This window comes from Copadichromis virginalis, linkage group LG11, assembly GCF_057382275.1.
Source record: "Copadichromis virginalis isolate Kocher_CV1m ecotype Utaka linkage group LG11, C_Virginalis_male_GT1.1, whole genome shotgun sequence".
Lineage (NCBI taxonomy): Eukaryota > Metazoa > Chordata > Actinopteri > Cichliformes > Cichlidae > Copadichromis > Copadichromis virginalis.
In genome coordinates, this window is record NC_140628.1 from 33,413,716 (window position 1) to 33,427,398 (window position 13,683).

At 37.6% G+C, this 13,683-nt stretch overlaps 1 long non-coding RNA gene across 1 annotated transcript in view; it reads left to right on the top strand.

Moving 5' to 3' along the window:
* The first annotated feature begins 1,128 nt into the window (after positions 1 to 1,128).
* The window catches only part of LOC146699159 (uncharacterized), a 28,143-nt gene continuing 15,588 nt past the window's right edge, over positions 1,129 to 13,683 (top strand). The window contains exon 1 of the long non-coding RNA XR_014922785.1: positions 1,129 to 3,017. This is a non-coding gene — a long non-coding RNA (uncharacterized LOC146699159). The remainder of the gene's footprint in view (positions 3,018 to 13,683) is intronic.

The window sequence follows — 13,683 nt, forward strand, 5'->3', positions numbered from 1 at the left end:
ATATCTCAGTCTTCCTAGGTATTCCTGAATGCACCATTGTAAAGCTCAGCTTAATTAGCTGATTCGGTGTACCTGGTCTGGAAACAGAATAAAGCCACTCCAGTTCAGAAGTAAGTCCCACTCATTCTGACTTCCCATTTGGCATTTCTCCGTCCATTGTTGCTTTTTGTTAATTAAGCATTCAAATATAAATGAGCCATCTACTGCTGTGTCAGATTGCCATATTGTTTGTCTTTGGGTTTTCAGCTTTAAAATTCTATTTTTCTCCTGTCTAATCATACTTGTGTGTTCTGTGGTAGGAACTGTTCATAGATATGAGTGTCTTGCTCCCATGCATTTCCAAAGCCTTTTTAGCATTGTTGTTGGAAGCGGCTATTTCGGGATGTAGATAAAGGAAACAATGTCTTTAAATAGAAGTGTGTTTGTTTTTAAATAATAATTGCAGACCAGAGGTTGTGTGGTTTGCATTCGTCAATGGCTCAGCCTGAACCTTTGAACATCAATCTCTTCTTGGTGAGGTGATACTTATCTCAGATCAAATTGGATCCACTGGGTGACGTGTCATGTTCCTTCCTGAGTGGAGTCATCTCTCCTCCTGAAACTTTATTCTTTGACTTGACTGATGACCATAGTGCAGTATTATCGGCTTATCCGTGTTGGCAGTTATGACATACAGGCTGGACTCTTGTCAGTTTCTACTGCAGTCCTCAGTTTTCTTTTGACACCCTGTACGTTTAAACTGTGTTCATACCTTTTTCTTTAAAAAAACAAACAAAAAACACTTATTATAGTAGTCTTATTAATGACATTTATTTAAATTAGTACATTTTATATTGTTTGGCAGACTAGATCACTTCAGGATCAGTTTTAGTTCTCTGCCTAGGTTCTCTGTAATTTTGATATAGGCGTCTAGTTTGTGATGTTATAAATAGCTAAGGCCTACCACTGTCTAGTACGCAAAGATATGCAAACTACAGGAAAATGATGCATTTGTTTCCAAATTAAGTTGCCAAGCAAGTTTAGGATTCTCCATAGAAATAAATGCACTCTTCTCTTTTAGTGAGTGTTTGCTTTAAGATAGCTTATTGTAGGCTGTTCACACAAAGTCTTATAATAATAATAATAATAATAATTATTATTATTTTTATTAGTTTTTCTTGGTTTCATTTGTAAGCAATAAGCATCATAACATTGTGAAAAATGTCCACGATGGCTGCTGTGGAGAAGCTGGAAGACTGCTTAACATTTGGAGTCACTTCTACAGTAATGTGCAAAAGTCTTATCCATCCTTCATTTCTTCATACACTACTCAGAAAAATTAGACATGTGACATGTAGTGTAGCAAAAGTCGGAGAAAGGGTCGGTAATCATATAAAATTTTTAATCTGAATTACTGTGGTTTGTTTAATATATGCACATTTTAAAAACAAAAGTCCAATCATGGAGATGAGCATTTCCCATCGTGTTGCATCACTTCTTCTTTTGACAAAAGTCATTTGTGAACTGACCATTTCTTGTATTTCTTTTCCCATTCTTGCTTTATATTGGATGTCACTTGCACAACAGTAATATTTTGTGTCACCTACTTTGGTCATATGTTTCCAGTGCGTGAGAAGTTTGGACTACAGGCAGGCCGGTTTAGCAACCACACGGTATTACCTTATGGAGCAAAGCTGTTGTAACATGTAGATGTAGAACATCTTGCTGAAATAAGTAAGGCCTTCCTTGAACAAGATGTAAGGAAGATGGCAGTATGCATTCCTCTTAAATCCTGTATGTGCTACTCAGCATTAAGATGTTTAAGTTGCTTGTGCAATGTGTACTAGTGCCCCATCATTATGGATGCTATTATTTGATGTTAGCTTCTAAACAGAACACATTGTCCCTTGTCTCTCTGCTCGTTAAGATGCTGTTAACAAAACTGAGATAGTCAAAGGAGCTTGCAAAGAAAAGTGTCTGGACTTCTTTAAGTTGCTTGAAGACGTTTCACCTCTCATCCGAGAAGCTTCTTCAGTTCTGATCAAGATCAAAAAACTGAGATAGTTTTCCACTTCATTAACGCCATCTTAAATGAGTTCAGGCCCAGAGAAGGCACCAGTGATCCTAGATCTTGTTTATACACAATACTGTGCACATGTTTTGTGCCAGCCCTCTTTATATTTTGCTAGGGAAATGGGGTGTGATTGACTGAAATTTACATGGAAATGCAGTATATAAGCCTAAAACAGAATTTGTACAACTCTAACAAACTTGAAAGTCAACATCTGACCATCTTCATTCTTCAGCACAGCCTCAACTCTAATACTGTAATCAAGCTTTCTTATAATTTCTTCAGCAATAGTTTGGCTGCCATTTCTGTGTAATTTTACACTGAAGTGCTACTGACGATTGACTATCCAATACCCAATCACATTGCAAACCTATTGTCAATTAACCTGATTAGTTGTCTGATTTTCCAGAATGTAACAAAAGCATTTGGTATTACCCAACTTCACTATTTGCTAGCAATAAGATTTGCATCGACTTTTCAAATTGTAACAGCTCTTAGTGTCAGTTTTCTTTGTTAGTAATATTAAGTAGCATTTAAATTAAACATCTTACAACTTGCTTTGGGAACAGCACTGAACATCTAACTTTATCGGCTCATACAGGTTTCTTTCAGGGTTCGTACGGGTGCTTGAAATCCTTGAAAATGTTGTTGTTAATGTTGTCTTTTCAAGGTATGAAAAGTGCTTGAATTTCAGATGTGGTGCTTAAAAGTGCTTGAAAGTGTAGCTGTATTTCATTCACCACAAACAACTATCTGATTTAATAGTTTTCCTATCAGATAGATATAAAATGAGTCGCAAAATGTAAAAGGAAATTTTCCCCGCCTGGCTGCCTTGTGTCTGTTTCAATGTGTGACCCCGCCCCTCCCTCGGCCAGTCGGGGATGAGTGCGCTAACATACCTGTAGGTTGCTGTTGTGATGTCAGAAAACGATAATGGCGGAGTTTGCGCTCTCCAGTCGCATGATAGGTGAGTGCTAGTAAATAATTTTCCAGTACGCGTACGTTACACACGCTATATTTTTTTTTAAATTATGATTATTATTTTGCTATCAAACTCGCTGTAGAAATGATTGAAATACACTGAGTGTGATGCAGTATGGCAGCGCTGTTATGGAATACGCTGTGAACTTAGCTAACATTACTTAGCAGTGATATGAGTTAATTTACTCAAGTGAAAGCTTTAAACATTAGCCCGATACATAACTGGCCAACTTAGGCTTTCTAATTAACCCTCTGGGGTCGACGGACCCAGAGTCTCCATTTCAACTTGGGTTGAAAGTGCGAACTTCAAACTGTATACCAGTTGTTAAATTGTGTTGATAGGCCACGTAAAACCGGTGTTTGGTTTTTTCTGAATAAAACAGTGGCGTTTACTCCGGGAAGAAACGGTAAAAACATATTTTCTAAGGAGAGCGCTAGCAAACACGTTTTGCCTGTGAGTGAAAAAAGAAAAAACACTCCATCCTGATTGATGTCGACCAATCAAAAAATGATATGGCAACATGTGGCATCTGGTTGTTTGGGAAGAGGGGGAAGTTTTAGGAGTGACCATAAATAATTTGCATAAATAATTTTTGTGCCTTCTTATCTGATGCAGAACAGCTGCTTCTTTTGTAAAGTAGTTTTAAGTAGTTGTAAAAAACTGAGCCTTGGCTGCATTTTTAGGTAAATAGTACCATATAACTTTGTTGTTTGCAAAACTGACAATTTATTTAAAAATGTACAATTTCTATTTGCATTTGAATTTATGAAAATGATGTGTTAAACATGCTTGTGGTTTTTACAGTCAAAAATATCACTTTCTACTCGTATTTTAAATTGTCTGAATTTAGATAAATTGTGCTGATACAGTATGTCGAAATGAGAAAATAACAGATTAAAAACTCTATCTTGCCAAAGATGAAATATAGTCAAAAACGGCCAATTATACCCTGGACCCCAGAGGGTTAAAGGCTAAAAGCAAAGTTGTCACCAAGTACTGTTTATATTTGTGTGTATTGCTGCAGCTTTTTTGAGTATTAACTTGGTGCCTTTGGGTGAAATAATGGTAATATGAGGGACCGATCCATATGGTCACAAAGAATAGCCACTTGTTTCTGTGCTACCAAAGTTCCCCGGCTTTCATTCAAAATGTGTTTCTGGCCAGCACCTACACATTAAACTACTTAAACATTATGAATGTCTTCAAGCTCACACTGAAGCCTGTGGGGCACAATCAGCCCCACATTTATGTGTATTTGTATATGAATATTTCATACTTTAAAGCTGCCTGTTTATTTAAGGGAGATGAACAAAATACATTGGAATTGTACGTGATAATATGACGGATGATAAATTCAATAGCTTTTAAGTAGATACTTGTAAATTTTCTTAAAGTCTTATATGTTGAATTGAACAATGTGATCTATTCAAAGCCTCTCCCAGTCAGTGCTGTTCTCCAAGCCTGTCTGACTGTACATGATGTTATTAGCACAAACACTTTAAAGGTGATCATTTAGGACTTCAGCAATAATACAGACAGCAATGTAGTTAGCAATAAAGCGGTTTAATTGGGAATTAACTTAAAAAACAAACATCTCCTATTTCTTGTCACACAGGAAAGAAGCATCAATGTGCTGGAAAAGCTTGCAAAGGGACCTTGAAAGTGCTTAAGAAGTGCTTGAATTTGACCCTGAAAAAGGTGTATGAAGCCTGTTCTATGTTTTTGGAACTGTGTAGAAGTTTCTAGCTTAACTTCAACTACTTCCAAGGTGTCTGAATTAGTTCAAATCACCAGCTATTGGCCTTCATCAGGGACCTTGATGCAAACACACGTGTGATAACTGTCAATGGAATAACCTCTTAAGACTTTATTCTTTATTCTGCCTGAAGGAAATCCTGTGAGCACAGATAATGCGTCTTTAAAGATAAATAGTCCTTTAAGAAAAAGAAAAAACCAACAACAACGTGCTATTGGCTGGTTGTGGCACATTTTCATTTATTTCCTCAAGCTGAAGCTTAACGCTAGGCTTTTTCTCAGCACATTTTGTACTCTACAGCCAGTCTTTGACCCTGAGTGAAGTCATTGGAAGCTTGTTGTGTTTTGTTCTATTCCAAGGATAGAACAGTTTGGTAACAAGAGTCACATTCTGTCTGGAAGGGTGGGATGTTCCCAGCAATGTTCCCAGCATGTTACCAACAGGAAGGAAATTGCAGCGCATTGAGGAATAAATAGCAAGCCACAGAAGCCTGTGCTTGTCAATCAGTAACTATTTATTAAGCCTTGAGATGGCAGTGTCTTTTCTTATACTTCTTATATTTTTTTTTTTAACAACAAAAACTTTACTCTGAATTTACTTTGCATGGGCTTAAAGGAGCACAAAGGCAGAAAAATAACTTTCTGACTGCTTTTTTGAAGTTACAGTTTGTCTTCTGCTGTGATATAGTCTGGTAGCCCAATGTACAAATATGCTGTTGAGACATGGGTTACCGTTGGAGTTCTATAGTAACATGATTTCGTAAGTTTGACACAATAAAGTGACCTGAGAAATGGAAGTGGTTAGATTAACCCATCAGTGTGGCCCAAGGTCAAAATTTCCAACTATGTCCTTACTGACTCCCAACTCTGTGCCGTCATCTGAGTTTAGAACTGTAAGTACAATACTGGAATTATGTCAACATTTATCTCCATATATGGTAATTTCACAAAAAACAACTTTATTTTTTAACATGTACCATTTGAGCATAGCTATTCAGCTGGATATTGACACAGAGCCAGCCTGCCTATAAGATACACACACAAACCTAACACATGATGCAGGAACTATCTTAGTCAATAAAGAATATTTAAAGTTGTAAATTGACAGAAAAAACATGCAGTTAGTCTAGAAAAAAAGTAATTCGTGGAAGCTTTTGGGGGCTCCATGTAAGTTGGTGATATTGTCTGGTTGGGAACCTGGTCTAGGAAGAATGTACAATGATCTATATTCTTACAATGACATTTTGCAAAGAGAACGAGAAAATGCAATCCCGTCCAGCTCTGCATTCATGCAAAATATTCAAGTTCAAAGTCAGAATGAAAATGAAAGCAAAACTAAATTACGTTATAATCATAATAAACAGAAGATTTATCGTAAGAGTTTGGACAGTGAGGGGATATAATAAATCTAAAGACTCTTAAGTGCAGATTGGTGTCACCTGATAAAATCTGGTTTTGGATTTAGTTTTTATAAGGAGCCTGGAAAGAAAAGTGTGTGGACTTAAAGATGTTTCTCCTCTCATCCAAGAAGCTTCTTCAGTTCTAAGAGCAATTGGTGGATTGTCCCAGATTTTAAGCCCTATGGAAGTGTCCCCAAGAGGGTCATGGATCCCCTGTTGAGCCTCTACCTAATCACACGAGCCAAGGTGTGAAAACGGGTTTGGGTCACAATCAGCCAAGGTTTCACTTGAACCCATTGTGAAGCCTAGTCTCACCCTATCATGTGATTTACTCAGTAAATTAGAGGATCAATATCAATAAGGGGTCTATGACCCTCTTGGGGACACTCCCATAGGGCTTAAAATCTGGGATTCTCCACCAATTGCTCTTAGAACTGAATAAACTTCTCGGATGAGAGGTGAAACGTCTTCAAGGAAACTTAAAGCAGACCAGCGCTTTTCTTTCCAAGCTCCTTAAATTACGATGACCTGGATGACTGAGAACCTTCATACATGCAGTTTTTATGTTATCGGTTACTTTCATGATGTTTTCTGTGTTTGTGTTGATGATACAGTTGTAAGGGAAAAATAACAGGGGGTGACAGCCACCTGAGAATTGCATCATGTTTCCTTCTTAGTCACTGAACTCTTATGACCTGTGGCAGAAGTAGATTTTGCCCTGCATTCTGTTTTCAGAAGCATCGTGACTTGGCTGCAAGGCGTCTCTTTCCATTGACTTCTGGTATTTTGGGGTCAAACTGTGACATGTCTGAACTTGTTTAACCTGAATGTTCCAAGGTGTGATGATGATATCACTGGTGGGTGGAGGTCAGGTGGTCAGTGTTGGTTACAGGTTGTTGGCGCCCCCACCCTGCCTTCACCTTTTTTTGGGAAACTGCATGTTTGCCGCTGGTTGTTTATTGAGATCTGCAGCTTTTAACATTCCTCACAACAATCTCTGGAGCTCAATGTTTAAAAGCCACTGATCCCAGATGAATGGAGGTTATTGTGTTTATTAAAAAAAAACACAGTATGCTCCTGATAGTTATCCATTTATGTGGTCATTTTCGAGAACCTCGGTGCTGAACATAATTCATATGACTTACTACCATTTCACCACTGAAAATATGGGATCATGCGTCTTTGTATCACATGAATTTTTTTTCCATGATTCTTCTTGCTGAAAGGATGAGTGCTTTGAAACACGTGTCTCTTTTGTCAGCAGGATTTATACATCCACTTTTCTTGTTTCAGCACTTGGTCAGCAAAAAGATTCAACACAGACCCTTTGCAAATGAATCTCCGGTGTCTGAGATTTAAATTTACTTCTCAAGCAAACCCACAGATTTTCAGTTGGACTAGCAAATATTACTGCTGCATAGGAGACAAAAATGAGTCATACTTTAATGTCATGAGCTAAGCTTGACTGACGCATCATTCATTCATTAGTGGTCCCAGTCATATGGCACAATAGGGCAGTCTGGGCAGAAGGCTTAGCACAAGAGCTACATGTAAGCTTCCTGGTAGATTTCTAGTACCATATTTGTGTAGTTTACTTAGAATTTTAAGTATGGAAGGTATTTCTCACTTCTATAATGTTTTATAAAGTCCCTTGTCTCAATAGTATCAGCTGGCCTATGACTGTGGCAGTCTGGATTGTTCCGTTTTTCACTAGTAGGCATACTCATAGATACTTCTTTTTTTTTTTTTTTTTTTTTTTTTTTTTTTTTTTTTTTTTTGGCCAATTGTTAAGAAGGAAATCCATAGATTCTTTGTCATCTATTTGTTTTTGGTGTGGTGGTGTGGGAGCTAGCCTTTTCAGTCGATAATTCTAGAATGTGAAGAGTTTTCTGCCTCTCTGTGTTAACCCTGCTGAAGACTGTCGGCCTGTCAGGACTGTGATCTGCCTTTTGCCCAATGGTAACTGTGATAGGCTCCAGCCCAACCACTAATTTGACTTTGATATGTGGAAGTTGGTTAATGGGTTCTAACTGATAATGAAATCATGGTGTTCAAAATGAAGTGTATTTAGCTAGGCTATAACGAATAACATTACTTTTATATATTTTCTTAACCTTTTCCTAGAAGATTTGGAGACTCCCAAATTCAGTGTTGCCTATTTTTTTTTTTTTTTTTTTTTTTTTTTTTTTTTTTTTTTTAAATCTGCTGTGTAACTTCTCATAGAAACAAAAAGAAATTGTAGATGTTGTCCAATATTCTGTACTAGAGACAGTAAATTTTCTCATTACGCGGTTTCTTTTGCATATCTGTAGCAGGAATTAATTCACTGCAATGTCCTCCAGAGATCTGAGTTGTGCATTACCTAACAGTAACGTTTTTTTATTTGGACGCACCCATGGGGAAAGGTTGAAATATATGATGCTAGAGTATCAAGTAGTCTATTGTATGTGCTAAATTACCACTGGTTGTGACTACAGTTCTAGCTAAGTCACTATATGTTGGTAGCCCAATGCCTCTCTTAACACCACAGCATCTTAAACTAGCCCTATTGCAACAGGACATGTTTAAAAACAGAAGTGTTATGCCTTCATTCCTTTGCAACATTAGATATGTTTACTAGTAAGAGTACTGTAATATGATTCCACACATTTTTCTGAAACCTTATATTGTCCACTTATATTACCCACTATATAACTTATCCTTGAAGACTAACAACTAAGATAATTCTGAGGTTAGGGTGTGTTAGATTGCTTAGAGTGACTGTTTTTAAGCAAAGATAAAGTGTAAGTAATAGAAGTTTCTTTACCAAAGAGTCTTTCATTTTCTCAGTTCACCTGTAATTTAACTTAAAGACAAGAGGGTATGTTTGAAGTTTCAGTGAAAAGATGCATGCAACTTGTGTACTGGAATAAGCTGAACTTTGCAGCTAAAATATGGGGCAATCAAAGTCAAGATAAGCAGAAATCATTAAAATGACTTTGTGTTGGTACTATTAGTTTCACTTCATTAGCTCCCTGTTAAATCCACTTTTTGAATGATCACGCATAGTAGAGCTGGGCGATAGAACGATAACGATATGTATCGCGATATAACTTTTACTCGATAGAGAAATTAAGCTATCGCGATAGACCTTGCCGCTCTTGTCCTCTAAAAAAAAAAAAAAAAAAAGGTCAGCCAATCCAAATTAAGTAGCGCAGAGCCGAACTAATCGCAGCCGCAGCGTCACGTCGCGTGACTTGTTACGTACAGCACAAGTGCCAAGCCGCACGTGTGTTTGTTTGGGAAGCAGCCAGCAGGTAATGGAGCCAGCGCGTAATGGAGGAAATGAGTGTGCCGACTAGAAAAATCAACCGAGCGTGACCGAAGAAAAAACAGATGATGGTTCCAATGCCGGAGAGATTGTCGAACGGAAGAGCCATAGAAGTTCCGTAGTGTGAAGGTATTTCGGCTATTTCAAGTCTGACAAAAAACAGAGTAGCGTGCACTGTAAATTGTGCCGAAAGCAAGTCTGGAAATACAATAAACTGGTGCATGCGTCACACTGTGCGCCACGTTATTGTTTCGGTGAAATGAATTTCTACAATACTGTTAATTGTACTCTCTGCAGTGTTTAAATGCTTACATATACACACAGTTACTGTCCATCCACACATACGACTGGGTTCTGCTTCTATGCCCCAGCTTTGTTTACTTTTTCCCACCGAGGCTTCTAGACTTCTGATTGGCCAACATTTCTGCACGGTTAGGAATCTAGCGCCACCTGCTGCTTTGGCATGTTCATAGCAGCGTTTTCCTTCATTTCTGCCTTTATGTGTGGACGGGATTATTTTTTAAAACAAAAACGGAAAATCTCAGTTTTCAAAAATACCCGTGTACATGTGGACGTAGCCTCAGTCTCTGACTGGAAGCGCTAATTCGTCATTCGGCTTTTGTCAGACTAAAGTAACTGTTAAAACTGTTTGAAAAGCTCAGCTATACAACAAGGAGAGATTGAGAATTTCCTTTTAGTTCTCAGTTTATTTGATATTGACAAAAGTTAGTCAGTTTTGTCTGTTCTTCTTTAAAACAAACTAAGATTTATTTTTAGAATTAATATTTTGTTTCTAAGTGGAATTGACAATTTAGTCTGTTTCGTTTGTTCTATTTTGAAACTTAAACGCTTTAGCGGCTGCCTTTTGTGTAGTTTGCAATATTTGCCTTTATTTATCTGAAAAAGTCTCACGTTCCTTAAGTACATCTACCCTGTTGAACTTATTATGGGAAATAAATATTTAAATAAAAACAAGCTGCTGATTATTTCACATTTTACTTGTGAGCAACGGCACATTTAAATCTTACAAATATAGTTATTTGGCTTATATCGTTAAAGATATCGTTATCGCCTGAAATGAAAAAAAAACATATCGGGATATGAAAAAATCTCATATCGCCCAGCTCTACTACATAGTATCATATTATCCCATCAGAACACTTTGCTCCCAGATTGCAGGCTTACTTGCGGTTTCTGGAGTTTACAAAAGTAGAATCGGAGGCAGAGCCTTCAGCTATCAGGTGCTTCTGCTCTTGAACCAACCCCCAATTTGTATTCAGGAGTTGGACACCCTCTCTACTTTTAACCTTAAAGTTGTGGAGGTTTTATTTGTTTTTGTTTTTTTTAAATAAAGTTTATAGTATACAGAACAACATGGGGTTTAAATAACTTAGTAGTTGTAGCATATAAAATAGTTAGAGTCCAAGTTCTGTTAAATGTTTTACTAAGAGAATTAAATTACTGTTTTCAGTGCATAGTTCCCCAGTTACATGCCTCAGAGAATACCTACGCACTTACAAAAATGATAATTAGGGGCTTTTGCTGTAGGCTTTGCCATTGTTATGTCTCAAGGACTTTCTGTGAATTTGGGTCAGGTCTAAAGTCTTTCATCCTCCCCCATACATGACGATACGAGGGATTACTTCACAGACAAAATACAAGCTCAGCTGATAACCAAAGACAAAAAGAGAGGTCTGCTAGCTCGAGCCTGTCGCCTTCACATTACCAGAAAAAAGCTGCTTGGTAAAGTGTTGATCCCTGTGTTGGTAGGCTGTCATTTCATAAAGACAAAGAAAAGATTGGTCATTGTGTTGTGGAAAACACAATTTAAAAACATAATCCACTTAATTCTGCCATGAATGCTTATCAAATTGATTTAAGAATTTTTATATATACATGCGCATTCCTCCAATGCCTTAATCCAGTTTTACTATACAAATCCTACGAATTCAATCAAAGTCCAAACCAGAAAAGCGGTTTAGCTGAAGATCAAATGTGTTCATAAACAACAACGTGAACTGTATGAAGTTTCTTCTAATCAGAACTGAGTTGGGGATATTTTCCCAATTATTACAAAATTCCATAAGAAGAGTACAACCAGCAGTAACCTGACCAAACTGATGCATATCATCTCATTCTTTGCAACAGATTCTCATCAATGTTCCAAACTTTTAATTCATCAGACGTCCACAATGTTATAATAGGTGACGCACAAACACTTAGTGTAGTTTACTTTGACTCATGAAACATGTAATAATCCACAGCTGAAGATAGTCCCCAGCAAATCTATTGTTTACTGCAGTCTGAAAGCTTATTAAGCCAAGTGTGGCTACACTGTTGCTAAGTCTTTTTTGACATCACCCGTGGTCTTGTTTGTCTGTGAACATTGGCGGTCAGTTGAGACCACTCATGGAGGCATTGCTTACGTACCTTGGTAGCAGACTTGAGGACACTTGATCTGTGTCCATCCAGCTCCTTACCACCGTTGGTCATGAATGTCAACTTTAGCTAGACTGTACAAGACTGGTTTAGGCTAAGCTCCTGTACTGCACACAACAGCAGAGTGTGGCCAGCTACATTGTGTGCACAAACATATGAACATATGGTTGATGCTTTACTGCATCATTGCAGAGCTGAAAATGTTAAGGCCAGCTCAACTTTAATTTGCTGCATGTCACGCTTGCAATACAGTGGCCAGTGCCAGGCATCAGGTTGCTTGTACTGGTTTTGCAGTTCAAAATTACTTTATCACTCGCCTCTGTCCAAGCAACGAGAATACAGTGTTATATTTGCTACACTTCATTTGAATGGCCAAATGTAGCTGGGAAGGTGTTTGCTTAAATCTTTCTTAAAAATGCTTTGCTAAATAAGGTAGAAACTTATCAAGATAGAAATCTGATAGATTGGGTAAGCGTGGCATCAAACGGAAATTACTGCGTGGGTGGTGTGATTATAATACTAAGCAAATGTAAGCCAATAACAGTGGAACAATATGTCAATACCACCACTGACTTGCTGCTAAAGATTGGTCTTTACTTTATTATACACTTTCACCAAAAAAGAGGAGATATTTTTTTTTAGAAAAACACATTTTTCAAAAAGTACTGTGAATAATTTCTTTATCGGGAAGTTGTGGTAATTCATGTGTTACCACAAGCAAACCTTAAGATTGCAATGAAGGTCTAAAGTCTGAATATAAAGCAAGTTGATTATGTTTACCAGGTTAACATTTAAGCTTTTCTGTCTTTAAAAAGCACTTCATAAAACCAAGGACACAGGACCTGGCCTGACCATGATTGATTTCATTGCGTATCTAATGAACAGTAATGGAGAAAGAAAAGCATTGAAAACTCAGGCGATATCAGGTATACACCAGCGCGAAATGTGCATATACACATGCCACTTGTTTGCCATGGGCTATATTATATGTCATCTGATCGTGGTGTTTGTGCAGACGCTGTTTGCAGTTCTATATTTGTTTGCTTCAACAATGAGCTCAGCCTTGAATGAAAAGGTTCACATTTAGGAAATGTGCCTCTTTAATGAGAAGGGCAACATTTTCACGTGTGATATTTAACCCACCACAATCTACAATCTTGAAAACGGCACCCTGGAATATACAGAAGAACTTTGGTTAGACTAATAAGGCAGAATGTTCATAGCAAAAATAATATTAACTATAGGTTTGAAAGGAAAGTTCTAATCCATGTTTGGTAGATGGTTGACATACACAACATTCACCTTGTCCAAGAGATGCTGCTGCCACAATAAAATGTAAGAGACACTTCACTTGGTTACACCATGTTTGTTTATCCAGGTTGGAGTTCTTGTTGTCTTTAGTACTGCGTTCTTCGTGGCATAGATTTAACAAAGTGCTTGAAACATTCCTCAGATCTTTTCCCATATTTACACGATAACTTCACGTCATTGCTGCAGATCTGTCGGCTGCACATCTGTGTTACAAATCTTCCATTCCACCACATTCCACAGATACTCTGTCTGAAATCTGATCAGTGTGGAGGCCATTTGAGTACAATAACCTCATTTAAGGAGCAAGTCTTGTATAATTTGAGCTTTGTGACCTGGTACATCACAATGCTGAAATTAGCCATCAGAAGATGGCTGCTTTGACTGTGGTCATAAAGTCATAGACATGGTCAGAGGTAGCCGATGGTGTGTAAATTAT